This window comes from Coffea arabica, chromosome 11e (genome assembly GCF_036785885.1).
Source record: "Coffea arabica cultivar ET-39 chromosome 11e, Coffea Arabica ET-39 HiFi, whole genome shotgun sequence".
NCBI lineage: Eukaryota > Viridiplantae > Streptophyta > Magnoliopsida > Gentianales > Rubiaceae > Coffea > Coffea arabica.
Genome location: NC_092331.1, coordinates 33,650,512 through 33,670,666, shown reverse-complemented (window position 1 = coordinate 33,670,666; position 20,155 = coordinate 33,650,512). Strand labels below are relative to the sequence as shown.

The following is a 20,155-nucleotide window of genomic DNA, read 5'->3' as shown; positions in this document are numbered from 1 at the left end:
GGCTTTGATCGAGCCGTACCGTTCCTGATTTGTCTCGCGCCTTCAGATCCTCCTTCACGCTTCGACAAGAAGCAAAATATTAAGCAATCGTTCCGACAGAGCTAAATTACTACAGGATAAAGAACGAATAGGAAATTTGGATTTCGAAACAAAAAAGAGAGGGGTGCAACACGAGGACTTCCCAGGGGGTCACCAATCCAAGTACTACTCTCGCCCAAACTCGCTTAATTTCGAAGTTCTGATGGGATCCGGTGCATTAGTGCTGGTATGATCGCACCCGCCATATTCCTTTCGCTTTATTCTTTTAAACTACCCCGTCCTGCGAAGCAGTGTGGCTTTTCTAGACCGAAATTCATTTTAAGCGTCAATTCAAGCATTTTCCTATTATCCTTTTATTTATTTGCTTTCATAATTTTTTTTGTTATTGATTTGCCCCCTGTTTTTTTCCATCATCCCGCAACTCTACATTATCATGAAATCAATCCTTCACGCTTGCACTGATACATTTGCGCCGACAAATTTGAGCGACGATCCGGGCTTTGATCGAGCCGTACCGTTCCTGATTTGTCTCGCGCCTTCAGATCCTCCTTCACGCTTCGACAAGAAGCAAAATATTAAGCAATCGTTCCGACGGAGCTAAATTACTACTGGATAAAGAACGAATAGGAAATTTGGATTTCGAAACAAAAAAGAGAGGGGTGCAACACGAGGACTTCCCAGGGGGTCACCAATCCAAATACTACTCTCGCCCAAACACGCTTAATTTCGAAGTTCTGATGGGATCCGGTGCATTAGTGCTGGTATGATCGCACCCGCCATATTCCTTTCGCTTTATTCTTTTAAACTACCCCGTCCTGCGAAGCAGTGTGGCTTTTCTAGACCGAAATTCATTTTAAGCGTCAATTCAAGCATTTTCCTATTATCCTTTTATTTATTTGCTTTCATAATTTTTTTTGTTATTGATTTGCCCCCTGTTTTTTTCCATCATCCCGCAACTCTACATTATCATGAAATCAATCCTTCACGCTTGCACTGATACATTTGCGCCGACAAATTTGAGCGACGATCCGGGCTTTGATCGAGCCGTACCGTTCCTGATTTGTCTCGCGCCTTCAGATCCTCCTTCACGCTTCGACAAGAAGCAAAATATTAAGCAATCGTTCCGACGGAGCTAAATTACTACTGGATAAAGAACGAATAGGAAATTTGGATTTCGAAACAAAAAAGAGAGGGGTGCAACACGAGGACTTCCCAGGGGGTCACCAATCCAAATACTACTCTCGCCCAAACACGCTTAATTTCGAAGTTCTGATGGGATCCGGTGCATTAGTGCTGGTATGATCGCACCCGCCATATTCCTTTCGCTTTATTCTTTTAAACTACCCCGTCCTGCGAAGCAGTGTGGCTTTTCTAGACCGAAATTCATTTTAAGCGTCAATTCAAGCATTTTCCTATTATCCTTTTATTTATTTGCTTTCATATTTTTTTTTGTTATTGATTTGCCCCCTGTTTTTTTCCATCATCCCGCAACTCTAAATTATCATGAAATCAATCCTTCACGCTTGCGCTGATACATTTGCGCCGACAAATTTGAGCGACGATCCGGGCTTTGATCGAGCCGTACCGTTCCTGATTTGTCTCGCGCCTTCAGATCCTCCTTCACGCTTCGACAAGAAGCAAAATATTAAGCAATCGTTCCGACAGAGCTAAATTACTACAGGATAAAGAACGAATAGGAAATTCGGATTTCGAAACAAAAAAGAGAGGGGTGCAACACGAGGACTTCCCAGGGGGTCACCAATCCAAGTACTACTCTCGCCCAAACTCGCTTAATTTCGAAGTTCTGATGGGATCCGGTGCATTAGTGCTGGTATGATCGCACCCGCCATATTCCTTTCGCTTTATTCTTTTAAACTACCCCGTCCTGCGAAGCAGTGTGGCTTTTCTAGACCGAAATTCATTTTAAGCGTCAATTCAAGCATTTTCCTATTATCCTTTTATTTATTTGCTTTCATAATTTTTTTTGTTATTGATTTGCCCCCTGTTTTTTTCCATCATCCCGCAACTCTACATTATCATGAAATCAATCCTTCACGCTTGCACTGATACATTTGCGCCGACAAATTTGAGCGACGATCCGGGCTTTGATCGAGCCGTACCGTTCCTGATTTGTCTCGCGCCTTCAGATCCTCCTTCACGCTTCGACAAGAAGCAAAATATTAAGCAATCGTTCCGACGGAGCTAAATTACTACAGGATAAAGAACGAATAGAAAATTTGAATTTCGAAACAAAAAAGAGAGGGGTGCAACAAGAGGAATTCCCAGGGGGTCACCCATCCTAGCACTACTCTCGCCCAAGCATGCTTAACTTCGGAGTTCTGATGGGATCCGGTGCATTAGTGCTGGTATGATCGCACCCGCCATGTTCGTTTCGCGTTATTCTTTTAAACTACCCCGTCCTGCGAAGCTGTGTGGCTTTTCTAGACCGAAATTCATTTTAAGCGTCAATTCAAGCATTTTCCTATTATCCTTTTATTTATTTGCTTTCATATTTTTTTTTTGTTATTGATTTGCCCCCTGTTTTTTTCCATCATCCCGCAACTCTAAATTATCATGAAATCAATCCTTCACGCTTGCGCTGATACATTTGCGCCGATAAATTTGAGCGACGATCCGGGCTTTGATCGAGCCGTACCGTTCCTGATTTGTCTCGCGCCTTCAGATCCGCCTTCATGCTTCGAGAAGAAGCAAAATATAAAGCAATTGCTCCGAAGGACCTAAATTACTACAGGATAAAGAACGAATAGGAAATTTGGATTTCGAAACAAAAAAGAGAGGGGTGCAACACGAGGACTTCCCAGGGGGTCACCAATCCAAGTACTACTCTCGCCCAAACACGCTTAATTTCGAAGTTCTGATGGGATCCGGTGCATTAGTGCTGGTATGATCGCACCTGCCATATTCCTTTCGCTTTATTCTTTTAAACTACCCCGTCCTGCGAAGCAGTGTGGCTTTTCTAGACCGAAATTCATTTTAAGCGTCAATTCAAGCATTTTCCTATTATCCTTTTATTTATTTGCTTTCATATTTTTTTTTGTTATTGATTTGCCCCCTGTTTTTTTCCATCATCCCGCAACTCTAAATTATCATGAAATCAATCCTTCACGCTTGCGCTGATACATTTGCGCCGACAAATTTGAGCGACGATCCGGGCTTTGATCGAACCGTACCGTTCCTGATTTGTCTCGCGCCTTCAGATCCTCCTTCACGCTTCGACAAGAAGCAAAATATTAAGCAATCGTTCCGACGGAGCTAAATTACTACTGGATAAAGAACGAATAGGAAATTTGGATTTCGAAACAAAAAAGAGAGGGGTGCAACACGAGGACTTCCCAGGGGGTCACCAATCCAAATACTACTCTCGCCCAAACACGCTTAATTTCGAAGTTCTGATGGGATCCGGTGCATTAGTGCTGGTATGATCGCACCCGCCATATTCCTTTCGCTTTATTCTTTTAAACTACCCCGTCCTGCGAAGCAGTGTGGCTTTTCTAGACCGAAATTCATTTTAAGCGTCAATTCAAGCATTTTCCTATTATCCTTTTATTTATTTGCTTTCATATTTTTTTTTTGTTATTGATTTGCCCCCTGTTTTTTTCCATCATCCCGCAACTCTAAATTATCATGAAATCAATCCTTCACGCTTGCGCTGATACATTTGCGCCGACAAATTTGAGCGACGATCCGGGCTTTGATCGAGCCGTACCGTTCCTGATTTGTCTCGCGCCTTCAGATCCTCCTTCACGCTTCGACAAGAAGCAAAATATTAAGCAATCGTTCCGACAGAGCTAAATTACTACAGGATAAAGAACGAATAGGAAATTTGGATTTCGAAACAAAAAAGAGAGGGGTGCAACACGAGGACTTCCCAGGGGGTCACCAATCCAAGTACTACTCTCGCCCAAACTCGCTTAATTTCGAAGTTCTGATGGGATCCGGTGCATTAGTGCTGGTATGATCGCACCCGCCATATTCCTTTCGCTTTATTCTTTTAAACTACCCCGTCCTGCGAAGCAGTGTGGCTTTTCTAGACCGAAATTCATTTTAAGCGTCAATTCAAGCATTTTCCTATTATCCTTTTATTTATTTGCTTTCATAATTTTTTTTGTTATTGATTTGCCCCCTGTTTTTTTCCATCATCCCGCAACTCTACATTATCATGAAATCAATCCTTCACGCTTGCACTGATACATTTGCGCCGACAAATTTGAGCGACGATCCGGGCTTTGATCGAGCCGTACCGTTCCTGATTTGTCTCGCGCCTTCAGATCCTCCTTCACGCTTCGACAAGAAGCAAAATATTAAGCAATCGTTCCGACGGAGCTAAATTACTACTGGATAAAGAACGAATAGGAAATTTGGATTTCGAAACAAAAAAGAGAGGGGTGCAACACGAGGACTTCCCAGGGGGTCACCCATCCTAGCACTACTCTCGCCCAAGCATGCTTAACTTCGAAGTTCTGATGGGATCCGGTGCATTAGTGCTGGTATGATCGCACCCGCCATGTTCCTTTCGCTTTATTCTTTTAAACTACCCCGTCCTGCGAAGCAGTGTGGCTTTTCTAGACCGAAATTCATTTTAAGCGTCAATTCAAGCATTTTCCTATTATCCTTTTATTTATTTGCTTTCATATTTTTTTTTGTTATTGATTTGCCCCCTGTTTTTTTCCATCATCCCGCAACTCTAAATTATCATGAAATCAATCCTTCACGCTTGCGCTGATACATTTGCGCCGACAAATTTGAGCGACGATCCGGGCTTTGATCGAGCCGTACCGTTCCTGATTTGTCTCGCGCCTTCAGATCCTCCTTCACGCTTCGACAAGAAGCAAAATATTAAGCAATCGTTCCGACAGAGCTAAATTACTACAGGATAAAGAACGAATAGGAAATTCGGATTTCGAAACAAAAAAGAGAGGGGTGCAACACGAGGACTTCCCAGGGGGTCACCAATCCAAGTACTACTCTCGCCCAAACTCGCTTAATTTCGAAGTTCTGATGGGATCCGGTGCATTAGTGCTGGTATGATCGCACCCGCCATATTCCTTTCGCTTTATTCTTTTAAACTACCCCGTCCTGCGAAGCAGTGTGGCTTTTCTAGACCGAAATTCATTTTAAGCGTCAATTCAAGCATTTTCCTATTATCCTTTTATTTATTTGCTTTCATAATTTTTTTTGTTATTGATTTGCCCCCTGTTTTTTTCCATCATCCCGCAACTCTACATTATCATGAAATCAATCCTTCACGCTTGCACTGATACATTTGCGCCGACAAATTTGAGCGACGATCCGGGCTTTGATCGAGCCGTACCGTTCCTGATTTGTCTCGCGCCTTCAGATCCTCCTTCACGCTTCGACAAGAAGCAAAATATTAAGCAATCGTTCCGACGGAGCTAAATTACTACAGGATAAAGAACGAATAGAAAATTTGAATTTCGAAACAAAAAAGAGAGGGGTGCAACAAGAGGAATTCCCAGGGGGTCACCCATCCTAGCACTACTCTCGCCCAAGCATGCTTAACTTCGGAGTTCTGATGGGATCCGGTGCATTAGTGCTGGTATGATCGCACCCGCCATGTTCGTTTCGCGTTATTCTTTTAAACTACCCCGTCCTGCGAAGCTGTGTGGCTTTTCTAGACCGAAATTCATTTTAAGCGTCAATTCAAGCATTTTCCTATTATCCTTTTATTTATTTGCTTTCATATTTTTTTTTTGTTATTGATTTGCCCCCTGTTTTTTTCCATCATCCCGCAACTCTAAATTATCATGAAATCAATCCTTCACGCTTGCGCTGATACATTTGCGCCGATAAATTTGAGCGACGATCCGGGCTTTGATCGAGCCGTACCGTTCCTGATTTGTCTCGCGCCTTCAGATCCGCCTTCATGCTTCGAGAAGAAGCAAAATATAAAGCAATCGTTCCGACGGAGCTAAATTACTACAGGATAAAGAACGAATAGGAAATTTGGATTTCGAAACAAAAAAGAGAGGGGTGCAACACGAGGACTTCCCAGGGGGTCACCAATCCAAGTACTACTCTCGCCCAAACACGCTTAATTTCGAAGTTCTGATGGGATCCGGTGCATTAGTGCTGGTATGATCGCACCCGCCATATTCCTTTCGCTTTATTCTTTTAAACTACCCCGTCCTGCGAAGCAGTGTGGCTTTTCTAGACCGAAATTCATTTTAAGCGTCAATTCAAGCATTTTCCTATTATCCTTTTATTTATTTGCTTTCATATTTTTTTTTTGTTATTGATTTGCCCCCTGTTTTTTTCTATCATCCCGCAACTCTAAATTATCATGAAATCAATCCTTCACGCTTGCGCTGATACATTTGCGCCGACAAATTTGAGCGACGATCCGGGCTTTGATCGAGCCGTACCGTTCCTGATTTGTCTCGCGCCTTCAGATCCTCCTTCACGCTTCGACAAGAAGCAAAATATTAAGCAATCGTTCCGACAGAGCTAAATTACTACAGGATAAAGAACGAATAGGAAATTTGGATTTCGAAACAAAAAAGAGAGGGGTGCAACACGAGGACTTCCCAGGGGGTCACCAATCCAAGTACTACTCTCGCCCAAACTCGCTTAATTTCGAAGTTCTGATGGGATCCGGTGCATTAGTGCTGGTATGATCGCACCCGCCATACTCCTTTCGCTTTATTCTTTTAAACTACCCCGTCCTGCGAAGCAGTGTGGCTTTTCTAGACCGAAATTCATTTTAAGCGTCAATTCAAGCATTTTCCTATTATCCTTTTATTTATTTGCTTTCATAATTTTTTTTGTTATTGATTTGCCCCCTGTTTTTTTCCATCATCCCGCAACTCTACATTATCATGAAATCAATCCTTCACGCTTGCACTGATACATTTGCGCCGACAAATTTGAGCGACGATCCGGGCTTTGATCGAGCCGTACCGTTCCTGATTTGTCTCGCGCCTTCAGATCCTCCTTCACGCTTCGACAAGAAGCAAAATATTAAGCAATCGTTCCGACGGAGCTAAATTACTACAGGATAAAGAACGAATAGAAAATTTGAATTTCGAAACAAAAAAGAGAGGGGTGCAACAAGAGGAATTCCCAGGGGGTCACCCATCCTAGCACTACTCTCGCCCAAGCATGCTTAACTTCGGAGTTCTGATGGGATCCGGTGCATTAGTGCTGGTATGATCGCACCCGCCATGTTCCTTTCGCGTTATTCTTTTAAACTACCCCGTCCTGCGAAGCTGTGTGGCTTTTCTAGACCGAAATTCATTTTAAGCGTCAATTCAAGCATTTTCCTATTATCCTTTTATTTATTTGCTTTCATATTTTTTTTTTGTTATTGATTTGCCCCCTGTTTTTTTCCATCATCCCGCAACTCTAAATTATCATGAAATCAATCCTTCACGCTTGCGCTGATACATTTGCGCCGATAAATTTGAGCGACGATCCGGGCTTTGATCGAGCCGTACCGTTCCTGATTTGTCTCGCGCCTTCAGATCCGCCTTCATGCTTCGAGAAGAAGCAAAATATAAAGCAATTGCTCCGAAGGACCTAAATTACTACAGGATAAAGAACGAATAGGAAATTTGGATTTCGAAACAAAAAAGAGAGGGGTGCAACACGAGGACTTCCCAGGGGGTCACCAATCCAAGTACTACTCTCGCCCAAACACGCTTAATTTCGAAGTTCTGATGGGATCCGGTGCATTAGTGCTGGTATGATCGCACCTGCCATATTCCTTTCGCTTTATTCTTTTAAACTACCCCGTCCTGCGAAGCAGTGTGGCTTTTCTAGACCGAAATTCATTTTAAGCGTCAATTCAAGCATTTTCCTATTATCCTTTTATTTATTTGCTTTCATATTTTTTTTTGTTATTGATTTGCCCCCTGTTTTTTTCCATCATCCCGCAACTCTAAATTATCATGAAATCAATCCTTCACGCTTGCGCTGATACATTTGCGCCGACAAATTTGAGCGACGATCCGGGCTTTGATCGAACCGTACCGTTCCTGATTTGTCTCGCGCCTTCAGATCCTCCTTCACGCTTCGACAAGAAGCAAAATATTAAGCAATCGTTCCGACGGAGCTAAATTACTACTGGATAAAGAACGAATAGGAAATTTGGATTTCGAAACAAAAAAGAGAGGGGTGCAACACGAGGACTTCCCAGGGGGTCACCAATCCAAATACTACTCTCGCCCAAACACGCTTAATTTCGAAGTTCTGATGGGATCCGGTGCATTAGTGCTGGTATGATCGCACCCGCCATATTCCTTTCGCTTTATTCTTTTAAACTACCCCGTCCTGCGAAGCAGTGTGGCTTTTCTAGACCGAAATTCATTTTAAGCGTCAATTCAAGCATTTTCCTATTATCCTTTTATTTATTTGCTTTCATATTTTTTTTTTGTTATTGATTTGCCCCCTGTTTTTTTCCATCATCCCGCAACTCTAAATTATCATGAAATCAATCCTTCACGCTTGCGCTGATACATTTGCGCCGACAAATTTGAGCGACGATCCGGGCTTTGATCGAGCCGTACCGTTCCTGATTTGTCTCGCGCCTTCAGATCCTCCTTCACGCTTCGACAAGAAGCAAAATATTAAGCAATCGTTCCGACAGAGCTAAATTACTACAGGATAAAGAACGAATAGGAAATTTGGATTTCGAAACAAAAAAGAGAGGGGTGCAACACGAGGACTTCCCAGGGGGTCACCAATCCAAGTACTACTCTCGCCCAAACTCGCTTAATTTCGAAGTTCTGATGGGATCCGGTGCATTAGTGCTGGTATGATCGCACCCGCCATATTCCTTTCGCTTTATTCTTTTAAACTACCCCGTCCTGCGAAGCAGTGTGGCTTTTCTAGACCGAAATTCATTTTAAGCGTCAATTCAAGCATTTTCCTATTATCCTTTTATTTATTTGCTTTCATAATTTTTTTTGTTATTGATTTGCCCCCTGTTTTTTTCCATCATCCCGCAACTCTACATTATCATGAAATCAATCCTTCACGCTTGCACTGATACATTTGCGCCGACAAATTTGAGCGACGATCCGGGCTTTGATCGAGCCGTACCGTTCCTGATTTGTCTCGCGCCTTCAGATCCTCCTTCACGCTTCGACAAGAAGCAAAATATTAAGCAATCGTTCCGACGGAGCTAAATTACTACAGGATAAAGAACGAATAGAAAATTTGAATTTCGAAACAAAAAAGAGAGGGGTGCAACAAGAGGAATTCCCAGGGGGTCACCCATCCTAGCACTACTCTCGCCCAAGCATGCTTAACTTCGGAGTTCTGATGGGATCCGGTGCATTAGTGCTGGTATGATCGCACCCGCCATGTTCCTTTCGCGTTATTCTTTTAAACTACCCCGTCCTGCGAAGCTGTGTGGCTTTTCTAGACCGAAATTCATTTTAAGCGTCAATTCAAGCATTTTCCTATTATCCTTTTATTTATTTGCTTTCATATTTTTTTTTTGTTATTGATTTGCCCCCTGTTTTTTTCCATCATCCCGCAACTCTAAATTATCATGAAATCAATCCTTCACGCTTGCGCTGATACATTTGCGCCGATAAATTTGAGCGACGATCCGGGCTTTGATCGAGCCGTACCGTTCCTGATTTGTCTCGCGCCTTCAGATCCGCCTTCATGCTTCGAGAAGAAGCAAAATATAAAGCAATTGCTCCGAAGGACCTAAATTACTACAGGATAAAGAACGAATAGGAAATTTGGATTTCGAAACAAAAAAGAGAGGGGTGCAACACGAGGACTTCCCAGGGGGTCACCAATCCAAGTACTACTCTCGCCCAAACACGCTTAATTTCGAAGTTCTGATGGGATCCGGTGCATTAGTGCTGGTATGATCGCACCTGCCATATTCCTTTCGCTTTATTCTTTTAAACTACCCCGTCCTGCGAAGCAGTGTGGCTTTTCTAGACCGAAATTCATTTTAAGCGTCAATTCAAGCATTTTCCTATTATCCTTTTATTTATTTGCTTTCATATTTTTTTTTGTTATTGATTTGCCCCCTGTTTTTTTCCATCATCCCGCAACTCTAAATTATCATGAAATCAATCCTTCACGCTTGCGCTGATACATTTGCGCCGACAAATTTGAGCGACGATCCGGGCTTTGATCGAACCGTACCGTTCCTGATTTGTCTCGCGCCTTCAGATCCTCCTTCACGCTTCGACAAGAAGCAAAATATTAAGCAATCGTTCCGACGGAGCTAAATTACTACTGGATAAAGAACGAATAGGAAATTTGGATTTCGAAACAAAAAAGAGAGGGGTGCAACACGAGGACTTCCCAGGGGGTCACCAATCCAAATACTACACTCGCCCAAACACGCTTAATTTCGAAGTTCTGATGGGATCCGGTGCATTAGTGCTGGTATGATCGCACCCGCCATATTCCTTTCGCTTTATTCTTTTAAACTACCCCGTCCTGCGAAGCAGTGTGGCTTTTCTAGACCGAAATTCATTTTAAGCGTCAATTCAAGCATTTTCCTATTATCCTTTTATTTATTTGCTTTCATATTTTTTTTTTGTTATTGATTTGCCCCCTGTTTTTTTCCATCATCCCGCAACTCTAAATTATCATGAAATCAATCCTTCACGCTTGCGCTGATACATTTGCGCCGACAAATTTGAGCGACGATCCGGGCTTTGATCGAGCCGTACCGTTCCTGATTTGTCTCGCGCCTTCAGATCCTCCTTCACGCTTCGACAAGAAGCAAAATATTAAGCAATCGTTCCGACAGAGCTAAATTACTACAGGATAAAGAACGAATAGGAAATTTGGATTTCGAAACAAAAAAGAGAGGGGTGCAACACGAGGACTTCCCAGGGGGTCACCAATCCAAGTACTACTCTCGCCCAAACTCGCTTAATTTCGAAGTTCTGATGGGATCCGGTGCATTAGTGCTGGTATGATCGCACCCGCCATATTCCTTTCGCTTTATTCTTTTAAACTACCCCGTCCTGCGAAGCAGTGTGGCTTTTCTAGACCGAAATTCATTTTAAGCGTCAATTCAAGCATTTTCCTATTATCCTTTTATTTATTTGCTTTCATAATTTTTTTTGTTATTGATTTGCCCCCTGTTTTTTTCCATCATCCCGCAACTCTACATTATCATGAAATCAATCCTTCACGCTTGCACTGATACATTTGCGCCGACAAATTTGAGCGACGATCCGGGCTTTGATCGAGCCGTACCGTTCCTGATTTGTCTCGCGCCTTCAGATCCTCCTTCACGCTTCGACAAGAAGCAAAATATTAAGCAATCGTTCCGACGGAGCTAAATTACTACAGGATAAAGAACGAATAGAAAATTTGAATTTCGAAACAAAAAAGAGAGGGGTGCAACAAGAGGAATTCCCAGGGGGTCACCCATCCTAGCACTACTCTCGCCCAAGCATGCTTAACTTCGGAGTTCTGATGGGATCCGGTGCATTAGTGCTGGTATGATCGCACCCGCCATGTTCCTTTCGCGTTATTCTTTTAAACTACCCCGTCCTGCGAAGCTGTGTGGCTTTTCTAGACCGAAATTCATTTTAAGCGTCAATTCAAGCATTTTCCTATTATCCTTTTATTTATTTGCTTTCATATTTTTTTTTTGTTATTGATTTGCCCCCTGTTTTTTTCCATCATCCCGCAACTCTAAATTATCATGAAATCAATCCTTCACGCTTGCGCTGATACATTTGCGCCGATAAATTTGAGCGACGATCCGGGCTTTGATCGATCCGTACCGTTCCTGATTTGTCTCGCGCCTTCAGATCCGCCTTCATGCTTCGAGAAGAAGCAAAATATAAAGCAATCGTTCCGACGGAGCTAAATTACTACAGGATAAAGAACGAATAGGAAATTTGGATTTCGAAACAAAAAAGAGAGGGGTGCAACACGAGGACTTCCCAGGGGGTCACCAATCCAAGTACTACTCTCGCCCAAACACGCTTAATTTCGAAGTTCTGATGGGATCCGGTGCATTAGTGCTGGTATGATCGCACCCGCCATATTCCTTTCGCTTTATTCTTTTAAACTACCCCGTCCTGCGAAGCAGTGTGGCTTTTCTAGACCGAAATTCATTTTAAGCGTCAATTCAAGCATTTTCCTATTATCCTTTTATTTATTTGCTTTCATATTTTTTTTTTGTTATTGATTTGCCCCCTGTTTTTTTCCATCATCCCGCAACTCTAAATTATCATGAAATCAATCCTTCACGCTTGCGCTGATACATTTGCGCCGACAAATTTGAGCGACGATCCGGGCTTTGATCGAGCCGTACCGTTCCTGATTTGTCTCGCGCCTTCAGATCCTCCTTCACGCTTCGACAAGAAGCAAAATATTAAGCAATCGTTCCGACAGAGCTAAATTACTACAGGATAAAGAACGAATAGGAAATTTGGATTTCGAAACAAAAAAGAGAGGGGTGCAACACGAGGACTTCCCAGGGGGTCACCAATCCAAGTACTACTCTCGCCCAAACTCGCTTAATTTCGAAGTTCTGATGGGATCCGGTGCATTAGTGCTGGTATGATCGCACCCGCCATATTCCTTTCGCTTTATTCTTTTAAACTACCCCGTCCTGCGAAGCAGTGTGGCTTTTCTAGACCGAAATTCATTTTAAGCGTCAATTCAAGCATTTTCCTATTATCCTTTTATTTATTTGCTTTCATAATTTTTTTTGTTATTGATTTGCCCCCTGTTTTTTTCCATCATCCCGCAACTCTACATTATCATGAAATCAATCCTTCACGCTTGCACTGATACATTTGCGCCGACAAATTTGAGTGACGATCCGGGCTTTGATCGAGCCGTACCGTTCCTGATTTGTCTCGCGCCTTCAGATCCTCCTTCACGCTTCGACAAGAAGCAAAATATTAAGCAATCGTTCCGAGGGAGCTAAATTACTACAGGATAAAGAACGAATAGAAAATTTGAATTTCGAAACAAAAAAGAGAGGGGTGCAACAAGAGGAATTCCCAGGGGGTCACCCATCCTAGCACTACTCTCGCCCAAGCATGCTTAACTTCGGAGTTCTGATGGGATCCGGTGCATTAGTGCTGGTATGATCGCACCCGCCATGTTCCTTTCGCTTTATTCTTTTAAACTACCCCGTCCTGCGAAGTAGTGTGGCTTTTCTAGACCGAAATTCATTTTAAGCGTCAATTCAAGCATTTTCCTATTATCCTTTTATTTATTTGCTTTCATATTTTTTTTTGTTATTGATTTGCCCCCTGTTTTTTTCCATCATCCCGCAACTCTAAATTATCATGAAATCAATCCTTCACGCTTGCGCTGATACATTTGCGCCGACAAATTTGAGCGACGATCCGGGCTTTGATCGAACCGTACCGTTCCTGATTTGTCTCGCGCCTTCAGATCCTCCTTCACACTTCGACAAGAAGCAAAATATTAAGCAATCGTTCCGACGGAGCTAAATTACTACTGGATAAAGAACGAATAGGAAATTTGGATTTCGAAACAAAAGAGAGAGGGGTGCAACACGAGGACTTCCCAGGGGGTCAACAATCCAAATACTACTCTCGCCCAAACACGCTTAATTTCGAAGTTCTGATGGGATCCGGTGCATTAGTGCTGGTATGATCGCACCCGCCATATTCCTTTCGCTTTATTCTTTTAAACTACCCCGTCCTGCGAAGCAGTGTGGCTTTTCTAGACCGAAATTCATTTTAAGCGTCAATTCAAGCATTTTCCTATTATCCTTTTATTTATTTGCTTTCATATTTTTTTTTTGTTATTGATTTGCCCCCTGTTTTTTTCCATCATCCCGCAACTCTAAATTATCATGAAATCAATCCTTCACGCTTGCGCTGATACATTTGCGCCGACAAATTTGAGCGACGATCCGGGCTTTGATCGAGCCGTACCGTTCCTGATTTGTCTCGCGCCTTCAGATCCTCCTTCACGCTTCGACAAGAAGCAAAATATTAAGCAATCGTTCCGACAGAGCTAAATTACTACAGGGTAAAGAACGAATAGGAAATTTGGATTTCGAAACAAAAAAGAGAGGGGTGCAACACGAGGACTTCCCAGGGGGTCACCAATCCAAGTACTACTCTCGCCCAAACTCGCTTAATTTCGAAGTTCTGATGGGATCCGGTGCATTAGTGCTGGTATGATCGCACCCGCCATATTCCTTTCGCTTTATTCTTTTAAACTACCCCGTCCTGCGAAGCAGTGTGGCTTTTCTAGACCGAAATTCATTTTAAGCGTCAATTCAAGCATTTTCCTATTATCCTTTTATTTATTTGCTTTCATAATTTTTTTTGTTATTGATTTGCCCCCTGTTTTTTTCCATCATCCCGCAACTCTACATTATCATGAAATCAATCCTTCACGCTTGCACTGATACATTTGCGCCGACAAATTTGAGCGACGATCCGGGCTTTGATCGAGCCGTACCGTTCCTGATTTGTCTCGCGCCTTCAGATCCTCCTTCACGCTTCGACAAGAAGCAAAATATTAAGCAATCGTTCCGACGGAGCTAAATTACTACAGGATAAAGAACGAATAGAAAATTTGAATTTCGAAACAAAAAAGAGAGGGGTGCAACAAGAGGAATTCCCAGGGGGTCACCCATCCTAGCACTACTCTCGCCCAAGCATGCTTAACTTCGGAGTTCTGATGGGATCCGGTGCATTAGTGCTGGTATGATCGCACCCGCCATGTTCCTTTCGCTTTATTCTTTTAAACTACCCCGTCCTGCGAAGCAGTGTGGCTTTTCTAGACCGAAATTCATTTTAAGCGTCAATTCAAGCATTTTCCTATTATCCTTTTATTTATTTGCTTTCATATTTTTTTTTTGTTATTGATTTGCCCCCTGTTTTTTTCCATCATCCCGCAACTCTAAATTATCATGAAATCAATCCTTCACGCTTGCGCTGATACATTTGCGCCGATAAATTTGAGCGACGATCCGGGCTTTGATCGAGCCGTACCGTTCCTGATTTGTCTCGCGCCTTCAGATCCTCCTTCACGCTTCGACAAGAAGCAAAATATTAAGCAATCGTTCCGACGGAGCTAAATTACTACAGGATAAAGAACGAATAGAAAATTTGAATTTCGAAACAAAAAAGAGAGGGGTGCAACAAGAGGAATTCCCAGGGGGTCACCCATCCTAGCACTACTCTCGCCCAAGCATGCTTAACTTCGGAGTTCTGATGGGATCCGGTGCATTAGTGCTGGTATGATCGCACCCGCCATGTTCCTTTCGCTTTATTCTTTTAAACTACCCCGTCCTGCGAAGCAGTGTGGCTTTTCTAGACCGAAATTCATTTTAAGCGTCAATTCAAGCATTTTCCTATTATCCTTTTATTTATTTGCTTTCATATTTTTTTTTGTTATTGATTTGCCCCCTGTTTTTTTCCATCATCCCGCAACTCTAAATTATCATGAAATCAATCCTTCACGCTTGCGCTGATACATTTGCGCCGACAAATTTGAGCGACGATCCGGGCTTTGATCGAACCGTACCGTTCCTGATTTGTCTCGCGCCTTCAGATCCTCCTTCACACTTCGACAAGAAGCAAAATATTAAGCAATCGTTCCGACGGAGCTAAATTACTACTGGATAAAGAACGAATAGGAAATTTGGATTTCGAAACAAAAGAGAGAGGGGTGCAACACGAGGACTTCCCAGGGGGTCAACAATCCAAATACTACTCTCGCCCAAACACGCTTAATTTCGAAGTTTTGATGGGATCCGGTGCATTAGTGCTGGTATGATCGCACCCGCCATATTCCTTTCGCTTTATTCTTTTAAACTACCCCGTCCTGCGAAGCAGTGTGGCTTTTCTAGACCGAAATTCATTTTAAGCGTCAATTCAAGCATTTTCCTATTATCCTTTTATTTATTTGCTTTCATATTTTTTTTTTGTTATTGATTTGCCCCCTGTTTTTTTCCATCATCCCGCAACTCTAAATTATCATGAAATCAATCCTTCACGCTTGCGCTGATACATTTGCGCCGACAAATTTGAGCGACGATCCGGGCTTTGATCGAGCCGTACCGTTCCTGATTTGTCTCGCGCCTTCAGATCCTCCTTCACGCTTCGACAAGAAGCAAAATATTAAGCAATCGTTCCGACAGAGCTAAATTACTACAGGATAAAGAACGAATAGGAAATTTGGATTTCGAAACAAAAAAGAGAGGGGTGCAACACGAGGACTTCCCAGGGGGTCACCAATCCAAGTACTACTCTCGCCCAAACTCGCTTAATTTCGAAGTTCTGATGGGATCCGGTGCATTAGTGCTGGTATGATCGCACCCGCCATATTCCTTTCGCTTTATTCTTTTAAACTACCCCGTCCTGCGAAGCAGTGTGGCTTTTCTAGACCGAAATTCATTTTAAGCGTCAATTCAAGCATTTTCCTATTATCCTTTTATTTATTTGCTTTCATAATTTTTTTTGTTATTGATTTGCCCCCTGTTTTTTTCCATCATCCCGCAACTCTACATTATCATGAAATCAATCCTTCACGCTTGCACTGATACATTTGCGCCGACAAATTTGAGCGACGATCCGGGCTTTGATCGAGCCGTACCGTTCCTGATTTGTCTCGCGCCTTCAGATCCTCCTTCACGCTTCGACAAGAAGCAAAATATTAAGCAATCGTTCCGACGGAGCTAAATTACTACAGGATAAAGAACGAATAGAAAATTTGAATTTCGAAACAAAAAAGAGAGGGGTGCAACAAGAGGAATTCCCAGGGGGTCACCCATCCTAGCACTACTCTCGCCCAAGCATGCTTAACTTCGGAGTTCTGATGGGATCCGGTGCATTAGTGCTGGTATGATCGCACCCGCCATGTTCCTTTCGCGTTATTCTTTTAAACTACCCCGTCCTGCGAAGCAGTGTGGCTTTTCTAGACCGAAATTCATTTTAAGCGTCAATTCAAGCATTTTCCTATTATCCTTTTATTTATTTGCTTTCATATTTTTTTTTTGTTATTGATTTGCCCCCTTTTTTTTTCCATCATCCCGCAACTCTAAATTATCATGAAATCAATCCTTCACGCTTGCGCTGATACATTTGCGCCGATAAATTTGAGCGACGATCCGGGCTTTGATCGAGCCGTACCGTTCCTGATTTGTCTCGCGCCTTCAGATCCGCCTTCATGCTTCGAGAAGAAGCAAAATATAAAGCAATTGTTCCGAAGGACCTAAATTACTACAGGATAAAGAACGAATAGGAAATTTGGATTTCGAAACAAAAAAGAGAGGGGTGCAACACGAGGACTTCCCAGGGGGTCACCAATCCAAGTACTACTCTCGCCCAAACACGCTTAATTTCGAAGTTCTGATGGGATCCGGTGCATTAGTGCTGGTATGATCGCACCTGCCATATTCCTTTCGCTTTATTCTTTTAAACTACCCCGTCCTGCGAAGCAGTGTGGCTTTTCTAGACCGAAATTCATTTTAAGCGTCAATTCAAGCATTTTCCTATTATCCTTTTATTTATTTGCTTTCATAATTTTTTTTGTTATTGATTTGCCCCCTGTTTTTTTCCATCATCCCGCAACTCTACATTATCATGAAATCAATCCTTCACGCTTGCGCTGATACATTTGCGCCGACAAATTTGATCGACGATCCGGGCTTTGATCGAGCCGTACCGTTCCTGATTTGTCTCGCGCCTTCAGATCCTCCTTCACCCTTCGACAAGAAGCAAAATATTAAGCAATCGTTCCGACGGAGCTAAATTACTACAGGATAAAGAACGAATAGGAAATTTGGATTTCGAAACAAAAAAGAGAGGGGTGCAACACGAGGACTTCCCAGGGGGTCACCAATCCAAGTACTACTCTCGCCCAAACACGCTTAATTTCGAAGTTCTGATGGGATCTGGTGCATTAGTGCTGGTATGATCGCACCCGCCATATTCCTTTCGCTTTATTCTTTTAAACTACCCCGTCCTGCGAAGCAGTGTGGCTTTTCTAGACCGAAATTCATTTTAAGCGTCAATTCAAGCATTTTCCTATTATCCTTTTATTTATTTGCTTTCATAATTTTTTTTGTTATTGATTTGCCCCCTGTTTTTTTCCATCATCCCGCAACTCTAAATTATCATGAAATCAATCCTTCACGCTTGCGCTGATACATTTGCGCCGATAAATTTGAGCGACGATCCGGGCTTTGATCGAGCCGTACCGTTCCTGATTTGTCTCGCGCCTTCAGATCCTCCTTCACGCTTCGACAAGAAGCAAAATATTAAGCAATCGTTCCGACGGAGCTAAATTACTACAGGATAAAGAACGAATAGAAAATTTGAATTTCGAAACAAAAAAGAGAGGGGTGCAACAAGAGGAATTCCCAGGGGGTCACCCATCCTAGCACTACTCTCGCCCAAGCATGCTTAACTTCGGAGTTCTGATGGGATCCGGTGCATTAGTGCTGGTATGATCGCACCCGCCATGTTCCTTTCGCTTTATTCTTTTAAACTACCCCGTCCTGCGAAGCAGTGTGGCTTTTCTAGACCGAAATTCATTTTAAGCGTCAATTCAAGCATTTTCCTATTATCCTTTTATTTATTTGCTTTCATATTTTTTTTTGTTATTGATTTGCCCCCTGTTTTTTTCCATCATCCCGCAACTCTAAATTATCATGAAATCAATCCTTCACGCTTGCGCTGATACATTTGCGCCGACAAATTTGAGCGACGATCCGGGCTTTGATCGAACCGTACCGTTCCTGATTTGTCTCGCGCCTTCAGATCCTCCTTCACACTTCGACAAGAAGCAAAATATTAAGCAATCGTTCCGACGGAGCTAAATTACTACTGGATAAAGAACGAATAGGAAATTTGGATTTCGAAACAAAAGAGAGAGGGGTGCAACACGAGGACTTCCCAGGGGGTCAACAATCCAAATACTACTCTCGCCCAAACACGCTTAATTTCGAAGTTCTGATGGGATCCGGTGCATTAGTGCTGGTATGATCGCACCCGCCATATTCCTTTCGCTTTATTCTTTTAAACTACCCCGTCCTGCGAAGCAGTGTGGCTTTTCTAGACCGAAATTCATTTTAAGCGTCAATTCAAGCATTTTCCTATTATCCTTTTATTTATTTGCTTTCATATTTTTTTTTTGTTATTGATTTGCCCCCTGTTTTTTTCCATCATCCCGCAACTCTAAATTATCATGAAATCAATCCTTCACGCTTGCGCTGATACATTTGCGCCGACAAATTTGAGCGACGATCCGGGCTTTGATCGAGCCGTACCGTTCCTGATTTGTCTCGCGCCTTCAGATCCTCCTTCACGCTTCGACAAGAAGCAAAATATTAAACAATCGTTCCGACAGAGCTAAATTACTACAGGATAAAGAACAAATAGGAAATTTGGATTTCGAAACAAAAAAGAGAGGGGTGCAACACGAGGACTTCCCAGGGGGTCACCAATCCAAGTACTACTCTCGCCCAAACTCGCTTAATTTCGAAGTTCTGATGGGATCCGGTGCATTAGTGCTGGTATGATCGCACCCGCCATATTCCTTTCGCTTTATTCTTTTAAACTACCCCGTCCTGCGAAGCAGTGTGGCTTTTCTAGACCGAAATTCATTTTAAGCGTCAATTCAAGCATTTTCCTATTATCCTTTTATTTATTTGCTTTCATAATTTTTTTTGTTATTGATTTGCCCCCTGTTTTTTTCCATCATCCCGCAACTCTACATTATCATGAAATCAATCCTTCACGCTTGCACTGATACATTTGCGCCGACAAATTTGAGCGACGATCCGGGCTTTGATCGAGCCGTACCGTTCCTGATTTGTCTCGCGCCTTCAGATCCTCCTTCACGCTTCGACAAGAAGCAAAATATTAAGCAATCGTTCCGACGGAGCTAAATTACTACAGGATAAAGAACGAATAGAAAATTTGAATTTCGAAACAAAAAAGAGAGGGGTGTAACAAGAGGAATTCCCAGGGGGTCACCCATCCTAGCACTACTCTCGCCCAAGCATGCTTAACTTCGGAGTTCTGATGGGATCCGGTGCATTAGTGCTGGTATGATCGCACCCGCCATGTTCCTTTCGCTTTATTCTTTTAAACTACCCCGTCCTGCGAAGCAGTGTGGCTTTTCTAGA

The 20,155-nt window shown here is 42.7% G+C and overlaps 38 non-coding genes across 38 annotated transcripts; all 38 read right to left on the bottom strand.

The window, feature by feature from the left end:
* Positions 1-160: 160 nt before the first annotated feature.
* LOC140024305 (5S ribosomal RNA) lies at positions 161-279 on the bottom strand. Its single transcript, XR_011828278.1, has one exon. It is a non-coding gene; the product is annotated as a 5S ribosomal RNA (ribosomal RNA).
* A 416-nt stretch (positions 280-695) lies between these two features.
* LOC140024057 (5S ribosomal RNA) lies at positions 696-814 on the bottom strand. Its single transcript, XR_011828029.1, has one exon. It is a non-coding gene; the product is annotated as a 5S ribosomal RNA (ribosomal RNA).
* A 416-nt stretch (positions 815-1,230) lies between these two features.
* LOC140024056 (5S ribosomal RNA) lies at positions 1,231-1,349 on the bottom strand. Its single transcript, XR_011828028.1, has one exon. It is a non-coding gene; the product is annotated as a 5S ribosomal RNA (ribosomal RNA).
* Positions 1,350-1,765: 416 nt separating this feature from the next.
* On the bottom strand, positions 1,766-1,884 carry LOC140024304 (5S ribosomal RNA). The gene has a single exon (XR_011828277.1). It is a non-coding gene; the product is annotated as a 5S ribosomal RNA (ribosomal RNA).
* Positions 1,885-2,300: 416 nt separating this feature from the next.
* Positions 2,301-2,419, bottom strand: LOC140032522 (5S ribosomal RNA). Its single transcript, XR_011836448.1, has one exon. It is a non-coding gene; the product is annotated as a 5S ribosomal RNA (ribosomal RNA).
* Positions 2,420-2,836: 417 nt separating this feature from the next.
* LOC140023963 (5S ribosomal RNA) lies at positions 2,837-2,955 on the bottom strand. The gene has a single exon (XR_011827929.1). It is a non-coding gene; the product is annotated as a 5S ribosomal RNA (ribosomal RNA).
* A 416-nt stretch (positions 2,956-3,371) lies between these two features.
* On the bottom strand, positions 3,372-3,490 carry LOC140024055 (5S ribosomal RNA). The gene has a single exon (XR_011828027.1). It is a non-coding gene; the product is annotated as a 5S ribosomal RNA (ribosomal RNA).
* Positions 3,491-3,907: 417 nt separating this feature from the next.
* On the bottom strand, positions 3,908-4,026 carry LOC140024302 (5S ribosomal RNA). The gene has a single exon (XR_011828275.1). It is a non-coding gene; the product is annotated as a 5S ribosomal RNA (ribosomal RNA).
* A 416-nt stretch (positions 4,027-4,442) lies between these two features.
* Positions 4,443-4,561, bottom strand: LOC140032178 (5S ribosomal RNA). The gene has a single exon (XR_011836103.1). It is a non-coding gene; the product is annotated as a 5S ribosomal RNA (ribosomal RNA).
* Positions 4,562-4,977: 416 nt separating this feature from the next.
* LOC140024301 (5S ribosomal RNA) lies at positions 4,978-5,096 on the bottom strand. The gene has a single exon (XR_011828274.1). It is a non-coding gene; the product is annotated as a 5S ribosomal RNA (ribosomal RNA).
* A 416-nt stretch (positions 5,097-5,512) lies between these two features.
* Positions 5,513-5,631, bottom strand: LOC140032521 (5S ribosomal RNA). Its single transcript, XR_011836447.1, has one exon. It is a non-coding gene; the product is annotated as a 5S ribosomal RNA (ribosomal RNA).
* Positions 5,632-6,048: 417 nt separating this feature from the next.
* On the bottom strand, positions 6,049-6,167 carry LOC140022679 (5S ribosomal RNA). Its single transcript, XR_011826658.1, has one exon. It is a non-coding gene; the product is annotated as a 5S ribosomal RNA (ribosomal RNA).
* A 417-nt stretch (positions 6,168-6,584) lies between these two features.
* LOC140024300 (5S ribosomal RNA) lies at positions 6,585-6,703 on the bottom strand. Its single transcript, XR_011828273.1, has one exon. It is a non-coding gene; the product is annotated as a 5S ribosomal RNA (ribosomal RNA).
* Positions 6,704-7,119: 416 nt separating this feature from the next.
* LOC140032520 (5S ribosomal RNA) lies at positions 7,120-7,238 on the bottom strand. Its single transcript, XR_011836446.1, has one exon. It is a non-coding gene; the product is annotated as a 5S ribosomal RNA (ribosomal RNA).
* Positions 7,239-7,655: 417 nt separating this feature from the next.
* LOC140023962 (5S ribosomal RNA) lies at positions 7,656-7,774 on the bottom strand. The gene has a single exon (XR_011827928.1). It is a non-coding gene; the product is annotated as a 5S ribosomal RNA (ribosomal RNA).
* A 416-nt stretch (positions 7,775-8,190) lies between these two features.
* On the bottom strand, positions 8,191-8,309 carry LOC140024054 (5S ribosomal RNA). The gene has a single exon (XR_011828026.1). It is a non-coding gene; the product is annotated as a 5S ribosomal RNA (ribosomal RNA).
* A 417-nt stretch (positions 8,310-8,726) lies between these two features.
* On the bottom strand, positions 8,727-8,845 carry LOC140024299 (5S ribosomal RNA). Its single transcript, XR_011828272.1, has one exon. It is a non-coding gene; the product is annotated as a 5S ribosomal RNA (ribosomal RNA).
* Positions 8,846-9,261: 416 nt separating this feature from the next.
* Positions 9,262-9,380, bottom strand: LOC140032519 (5S ribosomal RNA). Its single transcript, XR_011836445.1, has one exon. It is a non-coding gene; the product is annotated as a 5S ribosomal RNA (ribosomal RNA).
* Positions 9,381-9,797: 417 nt separating this feature from the next.
* LOC140023961 (5S ribosomal RNA) lies at positions 9,798-9,916 on the bottom strand. Its single transcript, XR_011827927.1, has one exon. It is a non-coding gene; the product is annotated as a 5S ribosomal RNA (ribosomal RNA).
* A 416-nt stretch (positions 9,917-10,332) lies between these two features.
* LOC140024397 (5S ribosomal RNA) lies at positions 10,333-10,451 on the bottom strand. The gene has a single exon (XR_011828370.1). It is a non-coding gene; the product is annotated as a 5S ribosomal RNA (ribosomal RNA).
* Positions 10,452-10,868: 417 nt separating this feature from the next.
* Positions 10,869-10,987, bottom strand: LOC140024298 (5S ribosomal RNA). The gene has a single exon (XR_011828271.1). It is a non-coding gene; the product is annotated as a 5S ribosomal RNA (ribosomal RNA).
* Positions 10,988-11,403: 416 nt separating this feature from the next.
* On the bottom strand, positions 11,404-11,522 carry LOC140032518 (5S ribosomal RNA). The gene has a single exon (XR_011836444.1). It is a non-coding gene; the product is annotated as a 5S ribosomal RNA (ribosomal RNA).
* Positions 11,523-11,939: 417 nt separating this feature from the next.
* Positions 11,940-12,058, bottom strand: LOC140022678 (5S ribosomal RNA). The gene has a single exon (XR_011826657.1). It is a non-coding gene; the product is annotated as a 5S ribosomal RNA (ribosomal RNA).
* Positions 12,059-12,475: 417 nt separating this feature from the next.
* LOC140024297 (5S ribosomal RNA) lies at positions 12,476-12,594 on the bottom strand. The gene has a single exon (XR_011828270.1). It is a non-coding gene; the product is annotated as a 5S ribosomal RNA (ribosomal RNA).
* Positions 12,595-13,010: 416 nt separating this feature from the next.
* On the bottom strand, positions 13,011-13,129 carry LOC140032516 (5S ribosomal RNA). Its single transcript, XR_011836442.1, has one exon. It is a non-coding gene; the product is annotated as a 5S ribosomal RNA (ribosomal RNA).
* Positions 13,130-13,545: 416 nt separating this feature from the next.
* On the bottom strand, positions 13,546-13,664 carry LOC140024744 (5S ribosomal RNA). Its single transcript, XR_011828720.1, has one exon. It is a non-coding gene; the product is annotated as a 5S ribosomal RNA (ribosomal RNA).
* Positions 13,665-14,081: 417 nt separating this feature from the next.
* Positions 14,082-14,200, bottom strand: LOC140024296 (5S ribosomal RNA). The gene has a single exon (XR_011828269.1). It is a non-coding gene; the product is annotated as a 5S ribosomal RNA (ribosomal RNA).
* Positions 14,201-14,616: 416 nt separating this feature from the next.
* Positions 14,617-14,735, bottom strand: LOC140032515 (5S ribosomal RNA). The gene has a single exon (XR_011836441.1). It is a non-coding gene; the product is annotated as a 5S ribosomal RNA (ribosomal RNA).
* Positions 14,736-15,152: 417 nt separating this feature from the next.
* LOC140032514 (5S ribosomal RNA) lies at positions 15,153-15,271 on the bottom strand. The gene has a single exon (XR_011836440.1). It is a non-coding gene; the product is annotated as a 5S ribosomal RNA (ribosomal RNA).
* Positions 15,272-15,687: 416 nt separating this feature from the next.
* LOC140025105 (5S ribosomal RNA) lies at positions 15,688-15,806 on the bottom strand. The gene has a single exon (XR_011829083.1). It is a non-coding gene; the product is annotated as a 5S ribosomal RNA (ribosomal RNA).
* A 417-nt stretch (positions 15,807-16,223) lies between these two features.
* On the bottom strand, positions 16,224-16,342 carry LOC140024295 (5S ribosomal RNA). Its single transcript, XR_011828268.1, has one exon. It is a non-coding gene; the product is annotated as a 5S ribosomal RNA (ribosomal RNA).
* Positions 16,343-16,758: 416 nt separating this feature from the next.
* On the bottom strand, positions 16,759-16,877 carry LOC140032513 (5S ribosomal RNA). Its single transcript, XR_011836439.1, has one exon. It is a non-coding gene; the product is annotated as a 5S ribosomal RNA (ribosomal RNA).
* A 417-nt stretch (positions 16,878-17,294) lies between these two features.
* LOC140023960 (5S ribosomal RNA) lies at positions 17,295-17,413 on the bottom strand. The gene has a single exon (XR_011827926.1). It is a non-coding gene; the product is annotated as a 5S ribosomal RNA (ribosomal RNA).
* A 416-nt stretch (positions 17,414-17,829) lies between these two features.
* On the bottom strand, positions 17,830-17,948 carry LOC140024033 (5S ribosomal RNA). The gene has a single exon (XR_011828004.1). It is a non-coding gene; the product is annotated as a 5S ribosomal RNA (ribosomal RNA).
* A 416-nt stretch (positions 17,949-18,364) lies between these two features.
* On the bottom strand, positions 18,365-18,483 carry LOC140032512 (5S ribosomal RNA). The gene has a single exon (XR_011836438.1). It is a non-coding gene; the product is annotated as a 5S ribosomal RNA (ribosomal RNA).
* A 416-nt stretch (positions 18,484-18,899) lies between these two features.
* On the bottom strand, positions 18,900-19,018 carry LOC140024743 (5S ribosomal RNA). The gene has a single exon (XR_011828719.1). It is a non-coding gene; the product is annotated as a 5S ribosomal RNA (ribosomal RNA).
* A 417-nt stretch (positions 19,019-19,435) lies between these two features.
* On the bottom strand, positions 19,436-19,554 carry LOC140024294 (5S ribosomal RNA). The gene has a single exon (XR_011828267.1). It is a non-coding gene; the product is annotated as a 5S ribosomal RNA (ribosomal RNA).
* Positions 19,555-19,970: 416 nt separating this feature from the next.
* Positions 19,971-20,089, bottom strand: LOC140023375 (5S ribosomal RNA). The gene has a single exon (XR_011827345.1). It is a non-coding gene; the product is annotated as a 5S ribosomal RNA (ribosomal RNA).
* Between the last annotated feature and the right edge of the window lie 66 nt (positions 20,090-20,155).